General features: G+C 44.9%; 1 pseudogene; it reads right to left on the bottom strand.

Annotated features, from left to right (window-relative positions):
* Nucleotides 1-8284: 8284 nt before the first annotated feature.
* LOC126282637 (5S ribosomal RNA) lies at nucleotides 8285-8402 on the bottom strand (annotated as a pseudogene).
* Between the last annotated feature and the right edge of the window lie 1669 nt (nucleotides 8403-10071).

The following is a 10071-nucleotide window of genomic DNA, read 5'->3' as shown; positions in this document are numbered from 1 at the left end:
TGCACTAGTTAGATGCTGTATGCCATTGTGTTCACAGAATGTTTCAAATATATTTGACATGAACTGAGGGCCGTTGTCTGACACTATGATTTCAGGTAAACCTTCGAGGCAAAAGATAGAGGACGACACCTGAATTGTACTACGTGACGTTGTCGAGTTCATTGGCACAACAAAAGGAAACTTACTATACGAGTCAACCACAATCAACCAAGGAGTGTTCCAAAAAGGTCCCACAAAGTCTATGTGTACATGTTGCCGTGATGATTGCGAGCCGCGCGGGATTAGCCGAACGGTCTCAGGTGCTGCAGTCATGGACTGTGCGGCTGGTTCCAGCGGAGGTTCGAGTCCTCCCTCGGGCATGGGTGTGTGTGTTTTTCCTTGGGATAATTCAGGTTAAGGAGTGTGTAAGCGTAGGGACTGATGACCTTTGCAGTTAAGTACCATAAGATTTCACACACAGTGATTGCGACTTATGCAAAGCAGAGAATATTTGTGGTGAAGCGGACTGATTTTCCGCACATAAGTGACAGTATGACACCATCCTATCTGGGTGTCCATATCCTGCCAATTATAGTAGCGACGCGTTAACTGTTTCGTGCGAACAGTCCCCCAGTGTCCTTGTTGAAGTAACTGCAACACTTCTTTTTGCAAAGATTTGGCGATGAACACACGTGACTGTCCACTGTCATTTTCAACAAGAATCACTCCTTTCTGTATACCGACGCTATGCCAACATGCAAAGTATTGGAGCACTACAGAGTTCTTTATGTTATGCAAGGAACGAGGCCAAGATGTGCGGATGTAAGTTAGCAAAATGTTCATACTGAATCAGCTTCCGTGGACTGTGCAATTTTCCTATAGTTCAGAGGAAAGGATTGAAGCAATTCAGAATCGTGAGCATCGATGTGACAACAAGATGCAGTAGAAGCCTCAAAGTCTGTATCACAACCAATCGGGAGGCGTGAAAATGTGTCCGCATTATCATGTTGAGCTGTCGGACGATACACATCTTATACTGGTATTGAGACAACAACAAAGCCCATCTTCACAATTTTTGGGCATTTCGTACAGGAACCGGTGTCGTCGGATGAAACAAGGACTGCAAAGGCTTGTGATCCGTTACTAGGTAGAATTTTCTGCCATACAATTAGTGGTGGAATTTGGAGACATCATAGACAATAGCCAATGCCTCTTTCTCGATTTCTGAATCGTTACATTGAGCTTTTGTCAACACCTTTGATGCCAAAGCAACAGGACTGTCTTTATCACCAATTTTGTGTGAAAGCGCTACACCGATTCGGTAAGAAGGGGCGTCAAGTTACAATACAATCGGTTTGTAAGGATCAAAGTGAACTAAGCGTCGATCACGGAGCAATGCATCTTTAAGTTTTTGAAAAAGCTGCTTGGCACTCATCTTTCCAAACAAAGGGGACGTTCTTACGACGCAAACGACGCAATGGAGCTGGGATTTATGCAGCATTCTGTATGAACCGAATATAATAGTTCATATTCCCTAAGACTGACTGCAATTCTGTTACATAGCGAGGAACTGACAAATCTCGTATGGCTAACAAATGCGACTGAAAAGGATGTACACCTTGACTCTTTACGACATTACCAAGATTCTGCAATTCAGATTTTAAAAAATCACACTTGTGTAGTCTACACTTTAGTCCTGCATCAGATAACACAAGAATAAAAGCCCGCAAATTTGCAACGTGTTCTTCAGGTGGCCGACCTGCTACGACAATACTGTCCAAACAGTTTGAACAGTGTGGCACTTGTGCAGTCAGCTGTTACAAATTCCATTTGAAAATAGCGGGTGCGGAAGCACTGCCAAAAGTCAAACGCAAATATTTAAACATGCCCAAATGAGTATTTACTACACACACAATGAGTATTTACTACACACACTTTTGATATTCTTCAGCGAGCAGTATTTGAAGATATGCGTCGCACAAATCAATTTTTGTAAAACAGTATCCAGCGCCCAATCTGCCCATGATATCCTCTGGGCGTGGCAATGGATATGTATCGATCACAGTTTGTGGGTTGACTGTAAACTCAAGTAAACGCAGAAGCGAATGTGATCCGAAAGTCTGGGGAGCAAAACCAGTGGACTTGCCCATTGACTAGCTTATATGAACGCAATAATCCGCTATCTTGGAATTCTTTAAGTTCAGTTGCTATTTTGTCCTTTAATGCAATGGGAAGAGGTCTGGCCCGGCAAAATTTCGGCTGAGCACTGACTTTCAGAGTAATATGTGCAACAAAATTGTTAGCTTTGCCTAAACCTTCAGGAAAGAGCTTCATGAATTCTTATAGCGAGGTAACTACACTGACTTTTGCATGGAATGCAGACACTGACAACAAATTGTCCTAAATATTAAAGCCAAACAGGTCAAATGAATCAAGACCAAATATGTTCTCACAATCACGTGATCGTATCACCGTAAAAGTCACTCTTCGCATATGCGAGCGATTCATGGCAGGCAAAGTACATTTTCTGAGAAAGGGAATGTATCGTCCATTAGAAGCCGTTAGTTGCGTGCTAGTTGTAAATAGGCATGATGAGCCTAACATAGCTCATATGAGTGACGTTTTTGCAATGTGACAGAGGCACCCATGTCCAACTGAAATGTCACTTGTTTCCCACAAAGAATCAAATGAATAAAAAGTTTGTTGTATTGGCGTGTCACTGAAAATACCGCTTGCTTGCTAGTTTTACTAATGCCTGTTGTAGACTTTGAATATACTGCATTAATGACATGGGCCTTGGGACTAGATTTTTGTGAGGGCGCCGAATTCTAATGTTGGTTCCATTGTAAACATACGGATTGTACGTGCCCTTTCCTGCCACAAGTGTAGCACTGTGTTTGTCGCTAGGGGCAGTCTTAGAGTTTGTGCCGTGAATAATACCGAGGGCAAGACTTAATTCTGTTTGCCTGTGTAGCTACCTGTTTAGCGAATTGGTTACGCGGCGTGGAGCATTGTTTACTTGGCGTGGTGAGCGCAAGCTACCGCTGCCGAATGGGCCAATCACAAACAAGGGACTCAACCCAACAAATTGCTGGCTGCTCAGATTTGTCGACCAACAGAGCACCTGAATCGTACTGATCTAGTATTTGCAGTACCTGCTGAAATAATGGATCGGACTCTTTCAAACTCTGTTCTCGTAGTTTGACATCATGTAAATTCTACACAATCACATCACGCAACGTATGAATATAAAGCATCATAAGCACTTCTGAATTTGCGTTTCCTCATCATACCCTGCAAATCTATTACACACTCGTTATAAGTTTGTCCTGACCGTTTTTTGCAATTAAAGAATGGATGCCTAGCTGCTACAACATTCACTTGTTGGTCGTAATAGTAAGTTAGCGAATCTACAGCCTGATCACACGAAAGTTCACTCGGAGTGGCGTTAGTGAATAACTTCTGGGTTAATCTGAACACTGTTCTGCCTACTGTTGAGAGAAAGTAATGACTTTTCACAGTGCGTGGCATGTTGTGAGCAATTATGTGGGCCTCAAACTGTTGCAAACACTTGACTCGTTCTTCCTCTGTTCACAAAACAGGCGGAAAGGCGGTATAGCTGTAGGTGGTGCCTTGTTCTGTCCGGCATGCAACCTTCGCCAGTAGCTGCTGCACTGTGTTGAGCAGTGTAGATATTTGCTGAGTCAAGAACTGTAACATCTGCATTAGCTGTGTTGCATCTACCGCTGGATGCTGTGGCGCCTGAACAGGGGATGGGATAGGTGGGGTGGGTACGTTGGAAGAGACAAATGCAAGAAACAGACGAGGCAAGCAAGAGAAATATGCACAAAAGAAAAGAAAATTTCTGCAATGCCCACCTGAAAACAATGATTAGCAAAATCGCTATAAGAAACTGTGAAAGCAAGAAAAGACAAGAGAGAATTAAGGCGTCAGCAAAACACAAAAGGAAATTCCGTAGCCGCGAGGCGCGGGGTTTGTTTTTGAATCCTCGTCGTCTAAATGCCGTGTCCTGTCCACTCATCTAATGTCTACGAAGCTGTTTTCTCGGACAACTAGACAACAATTCAAGCAAATCTTATTAATGGAGTTTATTACAGTAAATTAAATTGACTATACTTAGCTTTGCATATGTACAAAGATGAGCACATGAACGCATGCAAAAAATCAATGTCCTTCGATATATACAATTTCCATGCAGGCATATAAAAATAGTTCACAAGTCACTCCTATATCGTTTACACAACGGCTCGTCTTCTAGTGCGGCCGTGGTTAGACGGAGCGGCGCTTTTATAGGGGCCGCTCTTGTCGTGGTGTCGTCCTCGTCAGCGTTCTATTGGCTGGCGTCGTCTCACAGCCCAGTCTGCTGTAACGTTCGAGGCCGATGTGCCGGCGCTTGATGTTACGCGGAACCGACGATCGGGCTGAACAAAATCTCTAGATCAGCAACATACAGGGCGTATAGTAAGAGACTCAGTATTGTGCCCTGCTGGAGGCCATGAGACACTATGTGGGGTGCATACAACAACACTGTACTGGTTGCAGATATGTACGGCACAGCAACCAAGCAAACTGTATATAATCTGTAAAACATCACTGGGAGGTGCTGCAGCTACAATTTGTTGATAAGTTCAGGTATCAGGACATCGTCATACACCCTCGAAAAGTCATGAAATAAGGCTATTAAATTTCCTTTAATGAGGAATGTGTTTCTAATGCCCATCGCAAGTGAAGCAATATTATGGTAAGTACTTCTGTCCTTACAGAAGCCTTTTTGCTTCCACGGGAGCAAGTCCTCATGTTCTAACTACCGTTATAAGCGAAGCTTGACGAGACGCTTGATTGCATTACACACCCAGTACGACAGTGCAATCGGGCTATACGATTTCGCTTGACCAGGACTTTTCTCACGCTTTAGTATGGGCACCAACATCTGAGTCTTCTAGTAGTCGGGTACGTTCTCATCTCTCCAGATGTCATTAAGATATTCGCAAGAGCACATTTTGCATCGTTAGACAGACACAGAACCATGGAGTAGTGGATCTGGTGATAACCGGCGATGTATCTAATGAGCGTTGGAGGGCAGCGTGGAGGGTAAAAATCGTAGAGGGAGACCGAGAGATGAGTACACTAAGCAGATTCAGAAGGATGTAGGTTGCAGTAGGTACTGGGAGATGAAGCAGCTTGCACAGGATAGAGTAGCATGGAGAGCTGCATCAAACCAGTCTCAGGACTGAAGACAACAACAACAACAACAACATCTAATGAGGACGTCAGGGACCTGTGGAGCTCTGCAAGAGTTGCACACTGGACTCGCATTCAAGAGGAGGACGGTTCATTCCAGCGTCCGGCCATCCTAATTTAGGTTTTCCGTGATTTCCCTAAATCACTCCATGCAAATACTGGGATGATTCCTTCGAAAGGGAACGGCCAACATCCTTTCCCGTCCTTCCCTAATCCTATGAGACCGATGGCCTCACTGTCTGGTCTCCTCCCCCAAAAACAAAAACAGCTCGGCGAGAGAGAATGGCGCGGTTGAACCGTCTCGTAGATCGTCAGCGGTACCTGTCACCGCGAGGTCAATGGGATCCAGCATGGCAGTCGGAGGTTCGACAATGGCGGCAAACTAATCTATCCAGATCTGCAACCGGTTTCCATTTGAGCCAGGTCATCATCGACCGAATACATCCAACAGAGGTGTGCACAGACAATTGTTCGCAGAACTTCATCCAGTGTTCTTTCTTGTGGGCCCTGAGAAAGCGCTTAGTGGACGAATCTCTCCGTTTGTAGGCAACATATTTCTCCCACGTGGTACGCCGTTTAAGACGTCTGCAAACCACTCGCCGTTGCGCCACTCAGGGCCCAACGAGGGAACCGTTGATCGGCTGGTGCCCGTAATCATCCTCTTCCGTGGAATAGAATGCGATGCCGCTATATTCATAATTTCCTAAACATAGTGTATCTTGCTTGTGGGGACGCCACGGTGGGTAATGACGATAGTTGGGCATCCATTAGTACACCATACCGTGACCAGTCTGCCTGCAAAGCATTCCATTGACGAGATGGTCTATAGGCACTGCAGTGAAAGTCGATATAAGAGAGCATAATGGTTATGGGAGAGTCGTCCATGTAAAAAACGAAGAAAGAGACGCCGACACATAGAGTCAAATTGATGGCTGATGGTGCCGGCGGGGGTTCGAGTCCTCACTCGGGCATGGTTGTGTGTGTGTTTGTCCTTAGGATAATTTAGGTTGAGTAGTGTGTAAGCTTAGGGACTGATAACCTTAGCAGCTATGTCCCATAAGATTTCACACACATTTTTTCGATGGCTGAAGGTCTCTGGCCAGGTAAGGGAAGAAACACAGGGTATGCATCTTTGATGAGGATGAGATTGAATTCGTCGAGAATCTCCAGGTTCCCGCCACACCAACTAATCATTATAGACACAGCCCCACAGTCTGATTTACGCCTTAAAATACAAAATAAGAATGGAGGTTTCAACTGCTGAACCAGTGTGTATCAATCTTCATGGGGAATAAATATACTTTGTACGACCTTGGATGCAGTGTGTAAAGCATTGTCAGTATCGACTTTATTACTTCAGTCAGTAATTTACTCAAACTGCCATTTCAGAGGCGCAAAACATTTTAATATCATTTGTCACATTCAAATTGTTATTTCTTAGATAACTATGGTTTAAAAATTGTACTGTACGTGTGAAACTATGGTTTGACGTAAGGGAGGACCTCATAGCCAAGTCAGATCAAGTTAAATAAGTAAATAAAATAAATAATTCACTACTGTTTGTGAAAATTGCAGCACGAAGATGGAGACACGTGATTACCATAAAATTTACTCCACAGATTTGGCACATGACAAGCTCCAAATGATGCTAATTGCAAAACTGTATATGCCCTCTGACCATGAGAATTCAGCACCTTGTGAAGCAGTCAGAGACACAACACGTCATGGCATGAAATCAAAGAGGACCAATATATGCTGGCAAGGAGCACTGTCTCATACTGCTTGTGGGTGCGTACACATAAAGTTGATAGTGTTTGCAGGGAGACAGCAACGAACAAGTTGTCGACTGAGCATTTCGCAAGACGTTAGTGGCAAGTGAAATGAATGCGTAGGCCGAGAAAGCAGTGGTACCCACCGTTCTTCGAGGACAGCTGGCACATACTTTGCCAAATATAGCTGGACATCGACCTTCTGAAACGTGGCATGTGGATCTAGTAGCACGAGGTGCAGTGCCTGGGGATTTGAAACCTCCCTGATCTAGCACTTGCTGTTCAGATTTCCCTCCGTGCATAAGAGGCAAGGTCCCATGTTACAGCCAGTGCTGCAAGAAACCATCGCCCCTGGCATTTGTCCTCTATGCCACTTAACAATTCAGTCTGCCCGATTGCATGCACGACGGCAACGTCTAAGTTGTAGGCTACACGGCCGTCGCTGGGGGACAAGTCGAAGCGGGACTCGGCCGAGAGTACTACATCTAGCCACTCAGCATGTCGGTGACTGCGTGCAGCCTGAGGCGTTGGTCGTATCTGGTCAGGGAAGCTAACGCAGTCCTCAGCAGGCATGTCGATCACTGCTGTAGCTCTCCAACGTCGAACAAAAGTGGTGGATGCAGCTATTTTGTTAGTTACGGACATGCGAACCAAATAGCTGTCATCCCGAGCTCTGATCATATTGTGTGGTCCAGCATCTGCTCGTCGCCCTTTTCTATAGGCTCGTCCCGCACACGAATCACTGTCATACCAGCGTGTTTTCTATGTGCCGCAATCTCATGGTACAACAAACCCATTTTCCGGAGACCAATCATTCTGTCCCTCTCGAACTCATTCCCATTCTTGTATTGCGCCCTCTAACGTAGATGAGTCTCAATGGCAGTGTCTTACCCGTTTCCACTTCTTTTGGTGGCTGTGCAACAGCTGATCTTGCCATAGCACTGATCTGTCTAGTTATACAAAAAGGACCCTACTGAGCCTTCGTGCACGCAATTTTTCTGCAATCTTAATGGCTTATTATGGTCCCAATGTTCTACAGATCGTACGGTTTTAGGGTCATTCAGATCAGTACTTCACTCCACCGTCAGGCCACGAGTGGCCTACCGGGACCATCCCACCGCCGTGTCGTCCTCAGTGGAGAATGCGGACAGGAGGGGCGTGGGGTCAGCACACCGCTCTCCCAGCCGTTATGATGGCAGTCTTGAACGAAGCCGCTACTATTCGGTCGAGTATCTCCTCAAATGGCATCACGAGGCTGAGTGCACCCCGAAAAATGGTAACAGCTCATGGCGGCCTGGATGATCACCCATCCAAGTGCCGACCACGCCCGACAGCGCTTAACTTCGGTGATCTCACGGGAACCGGTGTATCCACTGCGGCAAGGCCGTTGCCAGATCATTCCTTCAGCGTGCTAGAATTTTCACAAACAGTTTTGTAGTTTCCGCTCAAATCCTGATTAAAAAGACATCAAACACTATATATTAAAAATGAATAACGTCTCATCAAATATTATGCAAGTATAAATTGTTTTCTTACTAATGTAAAACGCTAATATTCAACGCTTTTTTAATATGCAGAACTGTTATTGATGTTTGTAAGATAACGCGAATTACTTTTGCACGCTGTGGTGTATACATGAAATGTTGGAAAAAAAAGGCTGTATCCCGTGGAAATTCCACCTCAGTCATCGTTGGTGCGTGTTTTATTGTTTTGTACATAGTTCCGCGTAGTCAGCGCGTACACAACTTTCCCACTAGAGCGCGCCCCGCTAAGCACAACAGCGCAGGCGCAGCGATCGTCCGTCTCCGCTCTACGAGATGTTGCTGTCTTAGAGACGGACCAAATTCTGCTTCCGCCGATCCGCGTATTAATATGTCACTCAGCCAATGAGATTGCTGCTAACGTAGAACCTTTTCTCCTCGCGGATCACACTCGCGCAGTGATACCTGAACGCTCGAAGTATTATAACGAGTGTACAGGCCTTCGATTAGTTAGTCTGCATTTGTCTGCACCAGTCTGTACCAGTCTGCATTAGTCTGTACCAGTCTGTATGAGTTCGACATTTGTCTGTACCAGTCTATATTCAAGTTTCAGTCTGTGCCTAATAAGATTACCATATTCCTATACATAGCCGTGAAGATAAATGTATAGACACTTTTGTCAAGAATCAGAGATATGTGAGAATAAGATTAACATACCAATACCAAAGGAACTTCAGATTGTCAATTGTAAACAGCATCCAGAATCGAGTTACGTAATATCTATATCTTTATTATTTTAATAAATGTGTGTGAAAATTAATCAAGTTCTGTTTAAAGTTGGTCACCATCAATGTGCTACTCTAAGCGTGCACGTGGCATTTCTATCGTCTGACCTAACAGCAGAAGATAAACACGCCACGATAAGACCACGAGACACATTGCTGACACTCCTCTACTTCGTTAGAGCGACAAGTCAAATAATCTGATGGTGTGTTACAGAAGGTCTTACAGTACGTACGCCACATTTATATTCAGACCTGTTTGTGCCCGCTTGCTAGCCGTTAATGGGTGCTCTCACGCTCTGTATTAACTGCACAATGTCCTCCTGCTTAGCTGTGTGGTAACGTGTTTGCCTCCCAAGCATCGGGCCCGGGTTCGATTTCTGAACGGTTTGGAGATTTTCTCCCCTCGTTGACTGGGTGCTTCGTGGTCTTCATCATCACCGAAACGCAAGTCGCCCAATGTGGCGTTACCTGGAATAAGACACGAAACTCTGTGACTGAACATCCCGGCCGTCAATGCCATATGATCATTTTATCTCATTTTTATTGCACAATGACATTGTATCTATATACTGGGCTGAAGTGTGAGACCGAAACGGCACAATATTATTGGCTAATATTTACAGCCGAGACGTGCGAGTTTGAACTCTGATTTCGTAGCGCTCGAGGATCGAGAACTCGTGTGTAAAGTGCTTTAAAAATAAATAAATAAATAAAGGATGAAAGGCCGTGCTTGGAAGACTTTCTACATACGGTGACACTAGTGCTAGCGAGCTAAGGGAACTTGCAGCAGAGTCA

The sequence above is a fragment of the Schistocerca gregaria genome, chromosome 7 (genome assembly GCF_023897955.1).
Source record: "Schistocerca gregaria isolate iqSchGreg1 chromosome 7, iqSchGreg1.2, whole genome shotgun sequence".
NCBI classification, from domain to species: Eukaryota; Metazoa; Arthropoda; class Insecta; order Orthoptera; family Acrididae; genus Schistocerca; species Schistocerca gregaria.
The sequence above is the reverse complement of the archived record's forward strand: the minus strand, read 5'-3'. Positions and strand labels throughout refer to the sequence as shown.